Source organism: Myotis lucifugus, unplaced genomic scaffold (assembly GCF_000147115.1).
Source record: "Myotis lucifugus unplaced genomic scaffold, Myoluc2.0 scaffold_8, whole genome shotgun sequence".
Taxonomy (NCBI): domain Eukaryota; kingdom Metazoa; phylum Chordata; class Mammalia; order Chiroptera; family Vespertilionidae; genus Myotis; species Myotis lucifugus.
The window spans coordinates 14207110-14229317 of NW_005871056.1; the positions used below are offsets into that span (position 1 = coordinate 14207110).

The following is a 22208-nucleotide window of genomic DNA, read 5'->3' on the forward strand; positions in this document are numbered from 1 at the left end:
AGAAGAGGAACAAAGTATGCCTGCGAGAAAGGACTGGGTGCTGAAGGACGATGACAGGGTCAGGCGAGCAGCGCCCCCTCCCTCCATGGCCTGGATCTAAATGCAACCACCTCTTCTCTGCTGCTGGAAGCTCTAGTTTGGCGGTGGACAGACCCAAATAACAGAATGCAGAGACTGAGATGACTGCAGGATGCGGATGTGTTTGAAAGAAACCCCATGGAGGGAACTCTTGAATAAACCTCTTCAAAGGGAGGCAGGATTGTGGCAGGAACACGCTGACTCCTTTGTCTGTGCCACTGAGATGCTGCTGTGCTTAAAGAGAAGCCATAAATCGCAGGTGACGGTGACCTGCTCCACTTAGTCACCCAGCAGGAAGGGTCGGCTCTGTGAGCAACTTAGCAAGCAACGTGAATTGGTTCAATCAAGTCAGTCATTCACTCTGCACTTATTCATGCCTGTGAAGCACCTGGCTGGCACATGGTGGACATTGGGGGATCTTAAAATGAATCAGACAAGGTCTCTGTCCTCAAGAAGCTCATCATCCAGTAGGGGAGACAGATACAGGAACCACAACACAGGGTGATAAGTGTCTTGGTGAGAGTTTTGAATGGGAACATAGAGCCCAGAGGAGAGAATACTCCCTTGTTCTGGAGGAGCTGGGAATAACTCATAAGGAAGGTGATATTTGAGGTTTTTTTGGTGTGTGTGTGTGTGTGTGTGTGTGTGTGTGTGTGTGTGTTTGAGATGAGTAGAATTTTACCAGAAAAGAATGAGGGATGTGAGTGCCATTTCAAAGTTACTTGGCTGGTGAGTAGTAGGCCTGGGTTGTATTTGAATCCGAGTTGTGCTCTGGACACTACATAATATGTTTATCTTGAGACTCCAGTTCCATTATCCCTAATTACAACCTTAATGTTTAAAAGCATGGTAGGAATCATCTTCTTTGGGGTCAGTCCTATATGAATCTTCCTTCACGACTCATTAACAGCATGACCTTGGGCCCAACTGAGAGTAAACACTCAATATTCATTCATTTCTTTCCAACCTCCCTCCTTGGCTACAGGCTTATGAGCCCTGCAGTCCTTGAGCCAACCTGAGACATTGGGCACCTTCGAGCTCACCAGTAGGTGGCACCTGGAACTGTAGTCAGAGGCCCGGAATTCATTGTGTGTGTTGGAGGGGTGGGAATTGTGGGTGCCTATGTGCCTCTCAAAACCTCAGACCCCACTCCACTATATAGCCTAAAAGAGTGGTTTTCAATGGGGTAGTGGTGTGGGGGTACCGCCTTCTTTGGGGAACCTGGAAATGGACAGGGCATTTTGGGTTATTACAATGATTCGGGGGACGCAACTGGCATTCAGTGGGCAGTGGCCAGTGAAGCACCTAAGAATGAGCACTGTCCTTTGTCCCGCCCACCTTCCACATGGTCCCTGGACTATACGTAGGTGGAAAGCTTATTTATTTAAGTATCTAAATCCAGATCCCTAATTCCACTTACATGTAAACACAGAAACTCACTGCACAGCTTTAATCTGCTCTGAATTGTCTAAGAGTGCTCGGATCATGTACAGTGGGGCCTTGACTTACGAGTTTAAGTGCTCCGAGACCGAGCTCGTTAAGGAGCTCGTTAACTCAAATTACTCTATCAACTCAATGCAAAAAATTGGCGAGAGACAGATGGTATCTCAAAAAACTCGTTAGTCGGGACACTCGTAAGTCAAGGCCCCACTGTACATTGAAGGAAGGTAATGCAGGCATACCGCGGAGATATTCCGGGTGTGGTTCCAGACCACTGCAATAATGAGAGTCATAATATTTTTGCCGGTGCAGGGTCTTGCTTTCAGCTTGTAAATAATGCCATGTATCTGAAGCGCAATAAAGGGAAACGTAATAAAATGAGGTATGCCTGTACCTTGCTTTGTTTGGAGCTTTACCACAGATGAAACACTTACTGGGGTTTGAGTTGCCAATTCGACACACTTGTATCCATCTGTATTTGTAGCTGTGCATTTGCCCGATTCTACATGTAGCTGCAGGTGTCTGTCTGCTTCAGAAAATCTGCGCGTGTGGGCACACCCAAGCCACTGTGCCATGGAACATATATTATTATATTTATTATAAGTGGTTTTCCTTTCCTACCTCCTTTGCCATTTGATTAATGTATTATTATGATTATTACTGTTTTTAGTATTTGTAGATAGATTATATGATCTATGTATGAACTGCATTTCCAGATGGTAAAGGGTGTCACCAACTATTTGTTACAAAAGGAGGCACTGGGTTCCAAAGAATTCAGATCCACTGGCCTAGTCCATACAAATGCGATCTGTCCCATTTCCCTGGGGACGGCAGACAGTGCAGCCTAAAGATGGGAGCCAGGGTTTGGGAGCCAGAAACGTTTAAAGTTGAACCCCAGCTCTGTTGCTTACTAACTAGATGACCGGGGGGAATTTGTATCATCTTACCGATCCTTAGCACCCTCATCTGCAGAATGGAGATAAAATACTCACCTCCAAGGGTTGTAGTGAGGGTTATATGAGGTTGATTGTAAAAGGCACTGATTAAGTGCCCAGTAATAATAGAAGCTATCATTCTTATTATTGTTGCTATTGTTTCTCCAAGGAAACCTCCCCAGCTGGAACTCTGAGATGTGATGAGGTATTAGCATCCCAACCCCAAACCCCTCCTCCAGTTTGGCTCAGCATCCTGTATCTCCAGACACTGGTGGGGAGAGGGGTCCTGATCCACATGAACCATGAAACTAAGACCACCCCCCCTCCCTTTTGGATCCAGGCCTCATTCTCTACTAAATGTTGCCCTGGGCAGTCCAGTGCCCAATAGCTCTTCCAGTCTCCTTCTGGCTTGGAGCTCACCTTCTCCACTTTTCTCACCACTGCTGGGGTCCAGGCATCTTGTGCTAAATCCCTAAGCTGTGGACAGCTCTGGCCTCTGAGCTGTCCAGAATTAGCCAGGCCCGCTGCACTAGGCTCACCTCCAGCATTGGGGACAGCTGTCTCCTTCTATGGTAAAGCATCCACAGGCCCCTCAGTTAGCTCTCAATAAGTCACCAATTTTACAGTTCAGGATACATGAAGTCGGGAGTGGGCCCTGGGAGCTGGCTTTTCTTGCCATCATTCCTTTGTGGTTCTCTCTGCCCTTTTGCAGCAGAAATCCTGGTTTTCATCTCCTGCTTCCTGGGCTTCTGCACTCAGGAAACTCAGAAAGGTCTTGATCATGCACTTGGGAACCAGAGAACTGACCCTTTTCCCCCAGGAGCTGACATGGCCACTTCCAGCCTGAGAAGACCCAGAGCTATTTTTTCACTCCTCCTCTCTGGCTGAGTCATTAGGAATCCCTAGAAGGTGGTGAATAAAATATGGTCTTGATCCAGTGCTGTCTTAGAGTACTGAGAGGATACCCACAGAATGCACGAAGAAGTTCACGGTCCAGCTGAGAGGAGATAGTCATCTATAATAATAAAAGTGTAATATGCTAATTAGATCGAATGATCTTCTGGACGACCACGCTATGACACCTACTGGCGCCAGGCCAGCCAAGGCGGGTGCGATACGATTGGTCGGAGGCCTGGCCATTGCCCCATGATCGCCCCACAGAGGGAGGCCCAGGCCACCGGCCGGCGGGCTGAGGGAGGTGGGTGGGTACTGGGTGCCAGAGGGAAGCCGGTGCCGGCAGCCAGGGGAAGGAAGACCTACTCTTGCACAAATTTCGTGCATCAGGCCTCTAGTGTAGCAGATAGCTATGGTTCAATGTGGTACGCCCTGTCAGGTTTACATCAGGGAACATGGCCTTCTCATGTTGGAACTTATTCTGCATGGGCAAGATGGGAAGTCTTCTGAGAAAAGTGAATATAGCAATGGGGTACTGAAGGATGAGCAGGAGTTTTCCAAGGCCTGGGCTAGACTCTCAAGTCTCAAACCCCTACTTCTAGTGCTATAATTCTGGCAAGTGATGATCTTGGGGGAAGAAAAGATAGAGGAGGAAGCATAACTCTTTATAACCAGAAGGATTCGTGTTTGAACTGAATCCTGGCTCAGAGACATTGGCTTCCCCAGACTATTCTCAAAACATAAAAATTAGTATTTCTCAGAGTCCCACAGAGCATGAATTCCTTAGGAATTCATTATTATTATATAAAATAATAATACTTTTATTATTTTATAATACACTTATATTACACTGTATGTTACATGAAAAAGGAGACTCCAAAATCAAATAAATTTCAGAAACACTGGGTTTATAAAGTCAAGCAGATTTTACTGTAGGATTTCTCAGAGACTTTAAAGGTAAAATACTAAGATAATAATTTATATATAAAATGAATTTTTATAATATAATTTAATGATATTAAAAATAGAGTAATTTAACAGCTACCCTTTAGTGTTTTCTTTTTTCTTTTTTTAAAATATATTTTATTGATTTTTTACAGAGAGGAAGGGAGAGGGATAGAGAGTTAGAAACATTGATGAGAGAGAAACATTGATCAGCTGCCTCCTGCACACCCCCTACTGGGGATGTGCCCACAACCAAGGTACATGCCCTTGACCGGAATCAAACCTGGGACTCTTCAGTCCACAGGCCGACGCTCTAGCCACTGAGCCAAACTGGTCAGGGCTATTTAGTGTTTTCTAATGTGTGAGACATGTGCTGCATTATCTCATGAATCCTCATAATAACTTTACTATGTCATTCGTACTGCCATTATTCCCACTTTGCAGACAAGGAGACTGAATGAACCCAATAAGTGAAGTTTATTGCCCAAGATCACGCAGCTAATAATGACGCTGAGATTCAAAGCCAGGCTGTGTCCCACCTGAAGTCTCTACACTTTCCTGGGTATTGTAAATTTGATACATAGCATTTCCAAATTTATTCGGCCGTGGAAATTTCTGTCATTTAGGGTTCCAAAGAGTGACTTTGGGAAATACTGCTCTAGTTTGTTCCTTATGGATTAACTAAAAGCAACAAGCGGACTTCTGGGCCTTTGCTTCTCATTCTTCCTCCCCCTTCCCAGCTGGGCCTGGAGGTCCTGAGTTCCTTACAAGGCCCTTCATGCACCCCAAGGGCTGATGTGAAAATTAGGAGGGATTCCCAGGAGAGCCCAAGATTCCAGCTGCAGCTCTAAACTGCCCAGATCTAAATAGATAATCTCACTGGCCCCATATGACCCGCAAAAAATTCCAAATTTCATTCTCAGCCAGTTCTAAATTGCTGGTTCAAATTTAGCTGCTGCTTGAGTCTCCAGCAGACAGGACAAGTTATGAACTCAGAGTCCCTAAGCCACTGCCCAATTAGCAGGAGGAAGTATGGACCCTCTGAGGGCTGATGCAGTATGACCAAAACGGGCCAGACCCAGGCCTCATCTTTCTCACTTGGCAGAAATCAACTCCCCATTCCCTTCCTTAGAATTCTTCAATAGCTCCCAAGTGTCCCCAGCTGAAGCCCAAGACAATTGGCCTAATTCCCATGGTTCTTTTAAATATCCTAATATATAAAGAGCCAGAGTCTATAATGTCCAAAACTACCGAACAGACGACCGAACGCCAAGCTGAGCACGCAGCAGGCTCGTGTGGGCAGGGACTGGCGAGCGGGCTGAACTGCTGACCTCTCAGTCCCTCCTGGGTCGCGGGCACTGCGGCGACCCAGCACTGACTGACACCGCCAAGGTGGGTGCTATGCGATTGGTCCGGGGCCCCGCCATCGCCCCACGATCACACCGCAGAGGGAGGCCCAGGCTACCCAGCCGGCGGGTGCAAGCCGGGCTGAAGGATCCCCCCCACCAACTGAGTACACAAATTTCATGCATCAGGCCTCTAGTATATCTATAATAATAAAAGTATAATATGCTAATTAAACTGGACAGTCGAACGACCTTCTGGACATCCTTTCAATTGACCTTCCGGACTGTGAGGGCCCTAGGCAAGCCACCGCAGCTGCAAGGGCAAAGCCCCTTACACGAATTTCGTGCATTGGGCCTCTAGTATATATAAAAGCCTAAGTGACTGTTCGACTGTTTGACCAGTTGCTATGACATGCACTGACCACCAGTGGGCAGTTGTTCAATGCAGGAGCTGCCCCCTGGTGGTCAGTGTGCTCCCACAGTGGGAGTGCCGCTCAGCTGACCGACGGGTGCCAGATGCAGTGGAGTGGCAGCGAGCCTACCGAGCAGCAGCGTCAGCAGGCCCAGTGGGGCCAGATGAACAAGAACGGCTGGCAGGAGTTGGACTGCCAGTTTCAGCCCGATCCCCGCAGGCCACACCAAGGGACCCCACTGGTGCATGAATCTGTGCACCAGGCCTCTAATATATATATTAATGATTTTAGACAAAGGAAGAGAGTGGGATAAAGAGATAGAAACATTGATGAGAGAGAAACTTCAATCAGCTGCCTCTTGCATGCCCCCTACTGGGGATTGAGCCTGCAACCCAGGCATGTGCCCTGACCTGGAATCAAACCGTGACCTCCTGATTCATGGGCTGATGTTCAACCACTGATCCACACTGGCCGGGCATAATTTCCATGGTTCTTGAAAATGGGAGAGACTACAGTCATGTTCCCTTTCTCAAGAGAACATGCAGATGAAAAATGGGCTGTTAAGCAAATGACACACACAAGGTCTTGGGTGCCCTGTCCTTTAAGATAAACTATCCCAAAGAAGGAGTCATGTAGCACCTGCCAAATCTCTTACCCAAATATCTTTTATTTGGAGACTACTTATAGCAAGGAACAGAGAAGATATGACGCATGATCCTGCTTCAGATGAGGCAAAAGGCCTCAGGGAGGTAAAAAGGGACTTAGACATCAAGTCCCACCTAGTACTCCTCTAAGACTAGTGAAACATGCCTATTCAGGGGTCCTGGACTGCTTGAGTAGCAAAAAGCCCCACTTTGCCGGGGGGCTGGAAGCAGAGTGAGCGATATCTGAAAGCTTATTGGCACTGTGTACACCTCTAACTATATGGTGCATACATGTCTCCTTGTCAAAATGCAGATTCTAATGTGCAGGTTTGGGGGTGGGGACTGAGATTCTGCATTTCCCACAAGCTCCCAAGTGACGTTGTTGCGGCTGGTCCCAGAACCAGCCCATGAAGAGCAAGGTTCCAGACAATAAATGGGCAGTTAAAACCCTCCCATGCCCATTCGTCTCCTGGTAACCCTGAAACTTTCATTCATTGTGATGAAAAGATTCCAGGTTAGACCAAGACTGAGAGGCTACTTATCTTAGGCGCACTCATCTCCCACCACCCCCTGCTCTTAAGCTTTACCTCAGTGGTTCCCAAACTTATTTGGCCTACTGCCCCCTTTCCAGAAAAAATATTACTCAGCGCCCCCTGGAAATTAATTTTTAAAAAATTTTAATAGCAATTAAACAGAAAGATATATGCCCCCAAATGCACCTGTGGCCATCACCGCCCCCCTGGATCGCTGCAGCGCCCACCAGGGGGCGGTAGCGCCCACTTTGGGAATCACTGCTTTACCTTATGCCCTGGCAAAACTGAACTCCTTACAGCTTCCGGCACATACCATGCTATTTGGGCTGATATTTTGCTCTGCTCAGGCACTATTTTCTGTCTGGAAAGCTCATCTCACCTTGTTTTGCTGAATTAAGTCCCACTCATCTTTCAAAACTCAGCTGGCACACTCTCAGCTGAGAAAACTGCGCCCTCCTCAACTCCAACCCCAGCTTTTGCGCATACCTACCCCTGTGAACATCTAGAACATAACACATACCTTATTGTCTGGAGACTGCCTGAGTCTAGGTCCGCCATCCCTACCAAGTTCAAAAGCATGAATCATGCCTTGTTCCCTCCCCGCTCCCTCTGCCTCCTCAGGGCCTAGCACACAGCCTGGCACATAGGAGGTGCATGATTAATGTTTGACAAACTGATGCAAAGTTGGCAACATCTCCAAAGAAGGAGTTTAGCAGGTTCTTTCCATCTCAAGAGGAACGGTTTGATTTTACAAACAAAGTATGTGCGTGTGTGTATGTTGCGTGTGTTTCTGCTTCCTTCTTTGTTCCTGAATTTTAAGAAAGGCAGGAAGTGATAACGGTAACGCAGTTTGAAGGTGCTTTACCTGAGTTAGCTCATTGAATCCTATGAGGCCAGTCTGCCGGGAACAGATAAGAAAACCGAGACTCCCAGGGGCCACTGGCCAGTCACACAGTGTCTAAGCGGCAGCGCAAGTGGGGATTCTGACACAGCTCTGTAGGACTCCAAGCCCAGGGGTCCTTCTTCTGAGTTCCTCCCGAAAGTGGCAAAGCTTGAAGCCTACATCCTAAAATGGGGAGGAGGGGGCTAGTAATGTTGACATGCTGGGGGAACAGAAGGCAGGAAGAGTTATAGGATGGAGTCACAGGGGCTGGGGTGTGCAGAAGGGGAAAGAGACCCTTTTCTAGGAGCGAGGTGTCAAAAGGGTCTAATTATTGCCCTGACCAGTTTGTCTCAGTGGATAGAGTGTCAGCCTGCAGACTGAAGGGTCCCAGGTTCGATTCCGGTCAAGGGCATGTACTTTGGTTGCGGGCACATCCCCAGTAGGGGGTGTGCAGGAGGCAGCTGATCGATGTTTCTCTCTCATTGATGTTTCTAACTCTCTATCCCTCTCCCATCCTCTCTGTAAAAATTCAATAATTAATATATATATATATATATATATATATATATATATTTTTTTTAAAGGGGTCTAATTATTGAAGAACACCTGGAAAGGGGGCCAGGTCCCCAAATGGAGCTGTTCTTGCCTGCAAGACAATGAGCAACTCGTTGTGAGATTGATTATGAAAGACAGTCAGAAGGGTCATAGGCTTTGACTAGTCAGAGGTGGGGTGGAAAGGTTGTTTCAAAGGGAAAGACAGTGTGTTGCCTCTTGAAGAGTGCTGAGAGAATGGCAGATGGACAAAGGATTCCAGAATGAGTCACATCCTGGCTCCGGCCTCCCAAGCTTTGGGGGCCCCATAGGTGGTGCCCTATATCCCTCACTCCCTACAGGAACAAAGCCTCTATTTGAGCCCAGCCAGTCTTTGTCTCCTCCACCACCACCTCTGTGCCTCTGAGCCATCACTGCTATAATGCGCTGGCTGCTATAATGAGATGGACCACAGAGTGAGCAAGGGAATGACATCCCCTTCCTATACCTCCTCTGGGCCCTTCCTATTGCCCCATCTCTTGGTTTCCATGACAGCATCTAGCAATAGGGCACCTACTTCAATATGCTGGCAGAGATGCCAGGCAGGAGCCACAGAGACATAGGTCTGGGGGTAAGGAAAGGGAGCACTCACATCTGTTGAGTGCCCACTCTGTGTGGGTCCTGTCCAATACTTCACATCCATACTCTCCCTTACTTCCCACCCTATCAGGTGAGGAACCCATTTTACAGACCAGGAGACTGAGGCACAGAGAGGGGAAGAGGCGTGCCAAGGATCATACAGCCAGTCAGTGGCTGAGCCAGGATTCAAATGTGTTTTCCCTGGGCCTTGAGACTAGGTCTTTAATCACTATACCACTTTGCCTCTTGGCCAGGATTCAGCTGCTCAGGCCCAAACTCTGCCACTTGCTATGGTTCTTGGCTGAATCCCCTTACCTCTCTGAGACCCTGCAGAATGGAGTAGGTGGTCTCATTGCTCTGAGGGCTGTGAGAATTGCAATAAGCTTGGAAAAGACCCAGGCTCCTGGTTGGAGTTCAGTAAAGGGGGCTGCTCTTCTATTTCCTACTGGGAAGATCCCAACCCCAAGGTTCCTGAACGAAGCAAAGCCAGGGCTGCCCAAATCCCCTGGGAGAAGTCTGACCTGTTTGCATACTGGCCCCGCCCCCAGTGTTCTAACAATAATAGCTCTCATTTGCTGGGCATCCACTTTGCCCTAGGAGCCCCACCAGGGCCCTGCATGCTCACAATGACACCAGGAGGGAGAGATGGTTATTGTCCTCGTTATAGACTAGGGAACCCATCAGTAGCACCCAGGATAATCACCCCAGGAGCAGAGAGGAGACTGAGCTACCTGGGAGACTGGGGCAAAGTGTATTAGAGAGACATCCATGATGCTCAGATGCTCAGTTCTACCTTCAAAATAGACCTGAAAGCTGATCACTTTTTTTATTTTTTATTTTTAATCCTCTACAAGGATATGTTTATTGATTTTAGAGAGAGAGGAGAGCGGGGGGGGGGGGTTGGGGGAGAGAGAAAGAAAAATATTGATGTGAGAAAAACATGAATCAGTTGCCTCTTGCTGCACCCAAACCAGGGATTGAACCCTCAAACTAGGTATGTGCCCTGACCGGAATCAAACTTGCAACCTTTGGGCATACGGGTGGATACTCTAACCAACTGAGCCACCGGCCAGGACTGAAAGCTGATCACTTTTCATCACTCCCATGTCATACCTGGTCTAGGCCACCACCACCCTCTGCTTGAATAACTGACAGCGTTAGCCCTTCATGACATCGCTCTGCCACTGCTCTCCCTTCCTTTGGTGTATCATCCACACAGCGTCAGGGCCACGCTTTCCGTTACACATTGGACTGTGTCATTGAAAGCTCGAAACCCTCCATGGCTCCAATGTCTTCTGAACAAAAGCCAGGTCCTCACAACGGCCAACAAGGCCCTACATTTCTACCCCGTGACTTCTCTGACCCCATCGCTTACACTCAGTGCTAGCCACGCAGGCCTCGTCTCTTTCTAGAATATTCCAAACCAGAATGCTTTTCCCTCAGTTCCTCATTGATTCCCATGCCACCCCTCCCACTCTGTAAAAAGACCCCCCCATTCTCCTACCTGGCTTATCACTTACTCTTCTCTAACACTGCATTTATACGCATTTGTTGATTTACTGCTTGCCTCACCTTCTACCTTCCATCTTGTTCATCCCTGTATCTCAGCACCCAGATCAGTCCTTGACAGTCACTTATGGGTTCTCTAGGGGGCAGCCTGGGGCAAATATTCTGGACAATTGGATAACTGAAATAAGATGATTCCCTCTTAAGTTGAATGTGAAACATACAGAGAAGCAACAGTTGGTAGGGATTGGGGCAGAAATAAAAAATATCACGCAGCTACAGAAGTCGGGAGGCCATGATGTCATGGAACAACAGAAGCCACTAGAAGCCACGAGACCACGAATGTCATGAGCAACCAGAAGCCACAAGACAACATATCTTATAGATAAGCAGAAGCCAGGAGGTAGAATATAGGCTCCACCTGGGCAGGTGTCTGCTTTGTTCTAAAGCAGAGATGGCGAACCTTTTGAGCTCGGCGTGTCAGCATTTTGAAAAACCCTAACTTAACTCTGGTGCCGTGTCACATATAGAAATTTTTTGATATTTGCAACCATAGTAAAACAAAGACTTATATTTTTGATATTTATATTATATATTTAAATGCCATTTAACAAAGAAAAATCAACCAAAAAAATGAGTTCGCGTGTCACCTCTGACACGTGTGTCATAGGTTCGCCATCACTGTACTAAAGAGTATCCCACATGCCTAGAGGAGACCCAGAACACAGTAGGTGCTCAATAAGTATTTGTTAAATGAATGAAAAGTAGAGCACAGAATAGGAAGAGTTAGTTGGTATGAGCAAGAACAGCCAAAGCAGAGGAACAAGGAGCCGAGGGCCCTCGTTCCAGCAGTAGAGAGGGAAGCAGAGGTCACTGCTTCGGGGAGGACAGGTTCATGGGTCTCCAGTGGATTCAAATGATTGGTCAGTTCCCTGTGGGACTGGCAGTGTGGTGGAGACACTGTGTTCTGTCATTCTTATATTCCTATACTAGTGGCCCTGCGCACGAATCCATGCGCGAGTAGCTTGCTGCCGCTTGCCTCAGCTGGCCACCCCACCCACCACTGCTAGTAGATCTCGGCCGCTCATAGCTCGCTGCCCCGCTCTCCTGTAGCTCTCCAGCCACTTGTAGATAGGTCATGACATTACAGCGTCCTGGACAATTTCCATATAGCTCTATTATTCTATTAGATATCCAGCCAACAAAACCCATTAACCAAGGCTAAAGTGGGTGTGTCTCCAGCCCCTGCAATCGGACACAATATGCTAATGAGAAAGCAGGGGAAAGCAGGGAGCTACCTTGGGGCAGGAAGTTATGTTAGGAGTTCTAGGGAGGGAGAACAAGGCTCAAGCTCAAGCTGGGATAGGGAGGATGCTGAAGAGGGCTCAACACCGTAAACATGACAGGACAGTGGGGTGTCATAACTGCCACCTCTAAGGGAAGATGGATATGGGGGAAAGGGTGTCTTTGGATCCCCTTTCTTACAAGTCTTACAGACCCAAGCATCTTTTCCCTGTAGCTCCCTACCTTCGCCCCGCATGTTTTAATTCTCTGAGCACACTCCAGCTACCACTTCCAATTAAGAGTGAGTGATCATCAGTTTCAGTTCCCCTGAGATGTGCAGATGTGGTGCCTGTGGATTTCTTAATTGTTTGAATAATTGTTGCCTAGGAGGGCCACATCTATTCTACCCAGAGTGTGAAAAAATAAACCCCCCCCCATAAGTTACCAATAGCACTGCTTTAACGCTGTCCTCTAGTAATGCCCCATCTAACCTCACCACACTCAGCCACCTGTCAATCCTAACGCTCTACTCCAAATAGTCTCCATCTGTCCATTTCCCTCCATCACCACCGCCCCTGGTCCAAGTGACTATCCTATCTCATCTGGACAACTGTAATCGGCATCTCCCCAGTTTCACTCTAGTATAAGTTGGTCAACATCTCTAGCCTCAGTTTTCTTATCTATAAAATGGGCGTACTAATTACTTATTTCAGGGGGCTGTAGAGAAGACTGGGCAGCATATGAAGGGAAATCCCCGGCCCAGAGTGCTCTCTCAATAGGTGACAGTTCCTTTCCTCTGCCAGCTGGATAGGAAGGATCAGAAAGGTACAAAAATAAGCAGGCATTAGAAGCCTCTGGATCTCCCGGGCTCTCTTGAGCTCATCCCCCAAAGGGCTTCTTGCCTAATTTTCTTCCTCACATTTCCTTCCATGTAATGGGAGTCTTACTACCTTTATATCCTGGCCTCTCCCCCTCTCCTCATTTGTTCCCCCCGTAGCTCTGTGCATGGTGTCTCATATTTGTGAGTGCGTTTGAGATGAAATAGGTAAGTGAACCCAGGCTCTTCTCTGATTCTCTTAAAATCCAGCCTGTTTGCAGGGAGCATATGTCTGGGTTTGCTCTCTATCTAGCTGGATAGAGAAGGGGCCCCTCTGCACTGTGCCAAGCAAAGATACCCAACGTTCTGGCTTTCAGCATTAGCCAGCCGCATGCTCCAATGTCAACATAATAACAGTGACATTTACTATCCAGCTGCCCTGCTTTTTGTCTTAATTCTCAGTTGGTCTAGAACTCAGACCAGGCAAAGGAGTGCTATTTATCGACCTATCCCACCCCCCAACAGGACTGAGCAGTGGGAGAAAACCCTGTCTTGTATTCCTGACTCATTAATGGAGCTTCTCAGGGCCTGAGTGCTGGATGCTGTGAGAATCAATCAATAAGTGACTGACAAATATTTATTGAGCTCCGGATACACTTGTGAGAAGAGCTCATCTTTGCCCAGGGATTCTTACTAATTCCAAAATGCCTAATAGCATTTTCAGGTGTGTGAATGCTAAAATGTGCCAGGGACATTCACCCTCTTCACCACCATTTGCGTGATCTGGACACACCCTTGTCTTTAAGGATATCAGTGTGATCTTACTTCCTTCAGCCAATACATTTTTACTGCACACCTACTAGGTGCCAGGTGCTAATTTCAGGTTTAGCAGTAAACCAAGCAGATGATGTCCCTACAATCCTAAAGCTGGTAATCTGGGTCGGGGTGGGGGTGGGAGTGGGGGGCGCTATAAAGAAAATCCATGGAGAATGACTACATTTGTGTGGGGGTAAAAATGGGGTGGTCAGAGAAGGCTTCTCCAAGGAGGGGGCATCTGAGTCTTCAGTGATGAGAAGGCATTGCAAGATCTGGGGGAAGAGGCACTCGATAATGCTATGAAATGAATATTATTATTAATATTATTATTATTATTATTATTATTATTATCTCCCTTTTACAGATGAGGAAACTGGGGCCAGGGAGGTTAGTATGCTTCCTCTGAGGTCACAAAGGTAACTATTGAGAGCATTAAGATGTGAGTCCAGATCCAGACTCTGAAACCCCGACTACTGCCACCAAACCCATTTGCCTCTAGGTTCCAGCACTTTTAAGAAGAATCTTAGCCTGGCCGGTGTGGCTCAGTAGGTGAGCATCAACCCATGAACCAAGAGGTCACTGGTTTCATTCCCGGTCAGGGCACATGCCCAGGTTGTGGGCTCGATCCCCGGTAGGGAGCTTGCAGGAGGCAGCCAATCAATGTTTCTGTCTCTCTATTCCCCTCCCTTCCTCTCTCTCAAAAATCAATAAAAACATTTCTTTTTTTTAAGAATCTTATTGTGGAGAGCTTCAGCAAAGTGACATGTAGCTCCCCTGAAGAAGCTTCCAGTCTAATTTGGAAGAAAACATCTTTACACAGAAAATACTACTCACAAGAGACAGGTCAGAAATTGATAATGTAGAATTAATACAATTTCAAATTCTAAAAACCCAATGGAATTTCTTTTGGAACATGACAAAATGACTCCCAATACCTTGGAGAAAAAGAAATTCATATAATATCTTTGTTCATTAATTGGTTTATTTCACAATTTTCAATATTTTTCACCTCATGGCACACATGAACTAATTACTAAAATTCTGCAGCATGCTAAAAAAATGTATTTTTTGCAGATTTGATAAAAAAATAGGTATAATTTTTTTAAATCCTCACCCAAGGATATATTTTTCATTGGTTCTAGAGATAGAGGAAGGGAGAGGGAGAGAGAGAGAGAAACATCGATGTGAGAAACATTGATTGGTTGCCTCACCCAAGTGTCCTGACTGGGGATCAAACCGAAACCTGGGTATGTGCCCTGACTAGGAATCAACCTGCCACCCTTTGGTGCAAGGGACCACACTCTAACCAGTGATCCACACCGCTCAGGGCAAACTTTTGATTCATTTACACCAAACGGCTATTGTTGTGTTGGCTGTTGTCATTTTTTTATTTGACAATCTAAGGGAAAAGAGGTTGGTGCCCAAACTAGTCAGGTTTTGCATATTTTAAAAATTCTCGTGGCACACCAGTGTATTGTGGCACACTGGTTGAAAATCACTGGTTTATCTAATAAACAGTTATGAGTTGTCTGGCTCTGCTGTAAATGCTTTTCAAATATTAATTCTTTGGAACTTCATGACTCACTTAATACTCATAGCAATCCTGTCTCCGAATGCAGTCACTAATCCCACTTCACAGTTGAAGGAATTAAGGCAAAGACAGGTTGGGTGACTTGCCCAGGACATACTCTGGAGAGTGTTGGAACCAGATGGGAATCTACGTCATCTGGCCCTGGAAACCATGATCGTAACTGTAAACTGAATTTGTGGGTATCATTTATATAATTGAATTTATATCTACAATTACATTTTGTCTGTCTCTTTCTGCTTCGCAAGAACTTATCAGAAGATTGTTTTCTGATTTAAATGCAGAATTTATGGTTTCCCTTAAATGTACTCAAGGGGGCTCCTAGGGGTGCGCTTGAAGAGCTAGATTGTCTTTCTCCAAGGAGGCTGAAACTGGGATCTGCCAGAGGCCCATACAGGCAGCTAGGGGCCGTGGACAGAGGAGAGAAAGCGAGGCTTTCATTTGGGGCCCAGGACCAAAAAATAGTCACATCGACAAACGCTCCAGGTCACACGTGTAGGCTGCAGATGGAACTGTGCTTCTCGTGGGCTCAGGCAGAGGAACAGCAGGTGGATTTACTGAATGACGAATCTCTCCAGGAACAGAGAAAAGCCAGCCAGTAAGTAAATGAAGTTCTGCCAAAAGAATAAACCGAGTGAAAATTGCCTAGAGAGTTAGAAAGAAAAAAGCAATAAAAGAAGGGGAAAGCAGATGCCTTTGCTGGCTATGAAAACATACACTATGCAGGTAACCAGCAAAGCAGTAATGGCTCAGATTCCCCACTCCTCCCCCGCACCTGTGCTGTGCCCAGTTGGCATTTGCTCTGTTTCCTGCCATGACCCTGCCTGGTGGTCATCCACTAGAATCAGCAGAAAGCTCAACACCAGAACAGACAGCCTGCAAAGAGACCTGCTACTAATAACAGGGTTTCCAATCACATACCCTGAGACCCGAGATAGAAAACCGTGTGAATGGTGCCCCCTGGAGGTGTGCAATGCCGCAGCTCTGCCTCAGAAGATAGGGAGTAAGTTAGTGTCTGATAGAGGTGGCATAGGTGAGATACAGGTGGCGTAGGTGAGAAAAGGAAGAAACAGTCAGTAATAGGATGGGCACAACTGGTTAACTATGTGGATAAAAAAACTGAAGTTAGACCTTTTCCTTATACCCAAACCCAAACAGGTTAGAGAGTGATAATTTAGTGTGAAATAGGAAACCATTAAAACGATGACAGCTAGAAACCTTATTTTCCTAATCTGAATAATGGGGGTAATAGTAAGTACCTCATAACATTGTTATGGGGATCAAGAAAGAGGATACAAATTAGCCCTAACCAGTTTGGCTCACTGGATAGAGCGTCGGCCTGGGGACTGAAGGGTCCCAGGTTCGATTCCGGTCAAGGGCATGTACCTTGATTGCAGGTCAAGGGCATGTACCTTGATTGCAGGCACATCCCCAGTGGGGAGTGTGCAGGAGGCAGCGGAATCGATGTTTCTCTCTCATCGATGTTTCTAACTCTCTATCCCTCTCCCTTCCTCTCTGTAAAAAATCAATAAAATATATATTTTTTTAAAAAGAGGATACAAATTAGCACAGAGCCGGGTACTTTTAAGTAAAAGAGGAATGAAGGAAGATTGGGGTGAGAAACATCCCCAAATCTAGCAACCCTAGGGCAGTGGTCGGCAAACTCATTAGTCAACAGAGCCAAATATCAACAGTGCAACATTGAAATTTCTTTTGAGAGCCCAATTTTTTAAACTTAAACTATATAGGTAGGCACATTGTTATTAACTTAATTAGGGTACTCCTAAGGCTTAGGAAGAGCCACACTCAAGGGGCCAAAGAGCAGCCTGTGGCTCTGGAGCCGCAGTTTGCCGACCACGGCCCTAGGGGAACAAGGGGAATCAGCAGGAGAGATGTAGCCTTGGGTTATAATCTGGGGATTCCAGGCAAACTGATATCAAGTGGAAGAAGAACAGTCCATGGAGTCTGGTGCCTCCATCTGTGGGCACCAGGGAATAATAATTCACGGTGAGTACACTGTCTGCAGCTGCAGCAATTTTAAAAGAAGCAGGAGGAGACTCAAGTGGAACTCACAGGCATCAGACTTTCACTCTGGGCTGAGCTCCCTTCATTCATGATCCTTGGTTGGAAGAACCGTACCCAAGGCTCGGGGGCACTCAGACAGCCCTGGTCACAGACCCTGTTCACTGCGGCCTGAGGCAGCCTCGCCTCTCACTGTTGGAAAGTTCCCTCTTAGACTGAGCTGAAACCGGTTGCCCTCCCCACGCCCCCTACTCTAGTGTCCACCCACTGGGAGCCTCACTGGTGAGGTTCACCAAGCACTCAATAAGAACAACACCCAGCTTGCACAATCTTTTCTAGAGAATCAAAAAAATGGGAATACCGCCCACTTTGTTTCATGAGGCCAGCATAACCTTGATACCAAAGTTTGACAAGTAAGCACTAGAAAGGGAAATTGCCAATGGGTCTCACTCATGAATTCATGTTGTTAAAATTCCAAGCAAAATGGTGAGCAGAAATAAACCAGCAATAATGATGCTATAGGACAATGTGAGTTGGGTTTATGCCAGAAAAACAGAAATCAATGCAGTTCACCAAGTTAACAGAATGACAAAGAAAAATCATATGACCATCTGAGCAGATGCAGGGAAAACATCTGTTACAAACTCTACTTCCATTTATGACTAAAAAGAAAACAGACACTCAGCAAACTGGGAATAGGAAGGAACTTCTTTCATCTGGTAAAGATTACCTACCAAAACCCTGGAGTAAACGTTATACCTGGTTATCAAATGTAGAGCTCCCTAAGAGCTGCAAGAGGCAAGATGCCCAATATCCCATCTTTAATCCATTCTTGTACTAAGGTCTTAGGGCAGTAAGATGGGGGTGGGGGTGGGGGGGAGAAGGGGGGGGAGAAAAAGAAATAGGAACAAAAGAATTGTAAAGAAAGAAACAAAACTATTATTTTCACTTCCTATAATTGTATTATATATAGTGTTCCCAAAAGAATCTATAACTACTTTTTTTTTCATTAGTAAGAAAGCTTGGCAAGATTTCTGGATATAAAATCAATATGCAAAATGGAGACATATTTTTTGCCAAAAAGTTACCTATAGAGCATTAAGTTAAGAATGTATATTATTTAAAATAGCATGGAAAATATCCAACAACTAGCAATGTATCTAAAAAAATATGTGCAATACCACCAAGGGAAAATTAGGAAACTGTACCATGAGAAGTTAAAGATATCCTAAATAATGAAGAGAAATACCATGTTCATGGAAGACGAAACAGTACACCTTACACCCTCTGTGGACCAATAGAGAGCTCAGCAATAACAGCTCCCAGATCAGAGCAACCTGGGCTTCTAAAATGTGTGGCTTTGGGCATTCCACCAACCTCCCCAAACCTCAGTTTCCTCACCTGTAAAACAGGAAGAGCCATTCTGCCTAGTTGTTAGGAGTCAATGGATGAAAGCCCTTTGTAGAGTGCTGTATGAATGCAGGGGATTCTTACGACTGGCATTATTGCCCCTTGTTGGTCTGAGGGTGGGGAAAAGTTTTCTCTCCCAAGTAGGCCAGCTGTGTACCTGTTTCTGCTCATCAATCTGTCACCGAGGGCAGTGCTGCGTGCTTATTCTGTGCATAACATTTCTTCATTCAGTCCTCATAGCCAACCTACAAGGCAGATGCTATACTAGCCCCATTTTACATATGACAAAGCTGAGGCTCAATCAAGCAACTTGTCATTCATATATTCACTCATTGATTCGGCATTCATGAGCCCATTCTGTGGGCTAGGAGCTGTGAATACCCTGGTGAATAAGACGGACATGGTCTCTGCTCTATCAGGGCTGTGAGTCTAGTTAAGAAGATAGTCAAAAATCATACCTCAACTAACCAGCTGGCAGAACCAAGATTCAAACTCAGGTCTGTGAGACACCAGAGTCCATGCTTTTAAGCACTCCCTCAAGCTCCTCTCCTCCATCCTCTCTGTTGTGATGTAATGATTTCTAACATCCATTCTGCTGGCAGCATCAAGTTTCCATGGGCCTTGCTATCCAAGCTGCTGCACAAATGGTGAGCTGTCAGCTTTGATCTTGGCCCATGTGGTTCTTGTGCATTATCACTGGAGAATGACAGGAGGGAAAGTGAGCAAGAGAGAAGAGAGGCATCCTGGTCTCTCTTCCCACAGCATCAGTGGCATTGTTCCCAATGAGTGTGTGCCTGAGTCCTCGGCTACCATTAATGGCAGAAGTGAGTCACTTATAAATAAGCTACAGGAGCTTTATTATAATTACATCCCGCAATTCAGAAGTGCTCATCATCTCTGTGAAAGGGAGGGCAGCAGGCAACTGGGGCCTGAATGATCCTCTGCCAGGTACATCTTGCAGATAAAACGTCTTGGATCAGGAGCAATTACTGCTAACGTCCAGCCTGAATGCTAATGAGAAGCACTTAAAATTGCATGCAATTCTTTGCCGTTTATACTACCTGCTTCCCCCTTCTTTTCTCTGCTTTTCCATCCTGAGAAACAGACTCTGGAAAATACGATCACTGGCCATTTTGCAGATGAGGAAACTGATGCTCAAGGTCACTCAGCTCAAAGGGCCAAGGTGGGCTTCTAACCCTGAACTTTTTTTCACTCCACCGTTCTGCCTTTAAGGGAAAACATTTCAGAACTCTGGATGTGTCCACTTTACCTGGAAGGTACACAAAATATCCCAAGTCAGTAGGACAATCTGAAAGGCAGCTGGGGTGGTACGTTCTGTTGAAAGCTTTGCCTTGATGAGAACATGGCAGCTGTAGCGAGACCTGGTGAAATTAACTTCAGTCCTACCCTCCGACATCCCACAACCACCAAGAAGCCCACATTTGTTCCTTAGGGACCTGAGAAATGACCATGAAGAGAGAGCCTCGCTGCAAGAAAGGAAGAGCCTTTCTCCTGCCCACACAAGTCAGAAAACTGCCCCAAATCCATTCTGCCCAGAAACAAGCCAGAGAGTAAAGTTTAAGCTGCAGCGTGAAGGAGTGAGGTTGGCCATAATAGTGATAACGGTGGTAATGCCCAGCTTTTGCTGAGTACCCAGTAGAACTCTGGAAAGTTTAAATAAGTCTGCACTGAGACTTTGGGATTTAGGCTATTTAAAGGTTGAGATTTCACTACGACTTCGGGGACACACATTGACATCTAACACTATATCTCTTCCCCCTTTACAGACAAGAGAGCAAGAGGCTTACAGAGGTGGGGGGCAGCATGCAGGTGGCAGAGCCAGGATAAAAGCTAGCCTGTTTGACCTTCACAGCTAACGTTTAAGTAGCACTTTTATGTATTACATGGCACCATTTAGGTGCTTGATACACATGAACATAATTCTCTCACCAACCCAGTGAGGAAGGTGCTATGAACACTCCTGCTCTAAAAACGGGGAACTGAGGAACAGAGAGGTATAGCAACTTGCCCAGTGCCACAGAGCTCCTCCGTGACAGCACTGGAGTTTGAGCCAGCGCCAGAATCCACAGCTCTGTTCTCTTTGCTATGCCTCCTCTTTGTTACAGAAAGCCACACCATTTTCCATCAGCCACTCCTTGCGTGTAAAAATGAAAGTACAAACACGGAATTCTGAGAGAGTCCAAGGAAAGGAAGTTCTTCCTACCTCAGACACTCAGCCCAGGGCCAAGAGGGACCACTCCCAGCCGAGGATTGCCTAAACGACTCCTCTGGGCTCCAGGGTCCTTGGCAGGCAGCTCCAGCCTCCACCCAGCTCTGAAATCATGGACAGGCAGCGCTGGGCCACCTCCCACCTTGTAAGGATTCTTTGTCACTTGAAAATGGACAGTACAGACTTCCCTACAGACTCTTCCTCCACCAAGAAAACACGTCTTGAGTCAGCCGGTAGCATTAGGCAGCTTTGCGCTCATGTGTGAAGGTCTAGCAAGCCTTGAGGATTTACATGGGGTCGTTAGGGATTTACATGGGGTCGTTAGGGATTCCTGTGAGGGATCAGCCACTCAGCAGTATGCCTCCTGCAGGACACCTATTAGAGAGAAAGGAGAGTGGCTGCAGGCGCATCAGAGACCCTGCTGCCTGGCATCTCTCTAGTCTTCATCTTTGCTGCTGACCGCCACAAGCAGCAGAGACCTAAGGTCCCATCTGCACGATAAGACCCATGTTCAAATCCTGACTCTGCCAGGGACCAGCTGGGCAACCTCAGGCAAGTTACTTAACTTCTCTGAGCCTCATAGAGTATCTCTGTTCAATGAGGCTAATAATAATAGTGCCTACCTTGCAAGGCTGCCGTGAGAACGAATTGGGATGCAATGAGACTCTGATCATTCCATCCACTCTCCCTCTCCCAGTCTCTGCTGGTTCCCGGTTGCCTCCAAGATAAAAGCCAAGATTGGGGCATTCAAACCCCTCCCTATCAGACCCCCAACTCCCCTCTCCTTCATGCCCCGGAGATGCACTCCACCTCTGCTCCAGTCACAGGGGCCTACACTTCATCGCAGAAAGTTTCCCAAGCACATTCCCGCCAGGGGACAATGCTCGCACAGTAGGACCTCTGTGCTGCCTCCTGAAGTCTGGCTGGGGTGTGAGGTGGGAGCGCCCTGCCAGAGGACAGCGACCCTACCTGGTGCATCTGTGCACTGCCAGCTCCCAGACAGCAGGCACCTCAGAGTCTCCGGGATCCCGGTGGGGTCTTCTTCTTGGGGGCCAGGGGGCTAATCACCTAGAAAGAGAAGGCGGCTTCTGTGAAGAACTGCTGCGCTCCAGCTCCTGCTCCTGCCTTCCTTGGCTCCCTCCGGAAAAATGGAGAGCACCTGCCAGAATGGAGTGCCCGCTCACCCTTTCCCTACGGACCCGCAGCCCCCATGCGCTCCCGCCGCGAGAATCCACTCCCTGGCGGCGATGGCCT

The 22208-nt window shown here is 46.9% G+C and overlaps 1 protein-coding gene across 1 annotated transcript in view; it reads right to left on the minus strand.

Annotated features, from left to right (window-relative positions):
- HRH1 (histamine receptor H1) overlaps positions 1–22008 on the minus strand; it is a 68028-nt gene extending 46020 nt beyond the window's left edge. The window contains exon 1 of the mRNA XM_023749661.1: positions 21924–22008. The gene's annotated coding sequence lies outside the window, so the exon portion shown is untranslated. The remainder of the gene's footprint in view (positions 1–21923) is intronic.
- Between the last annotated feature and the right edge of the window lie 200 nt (positions 22009–22208).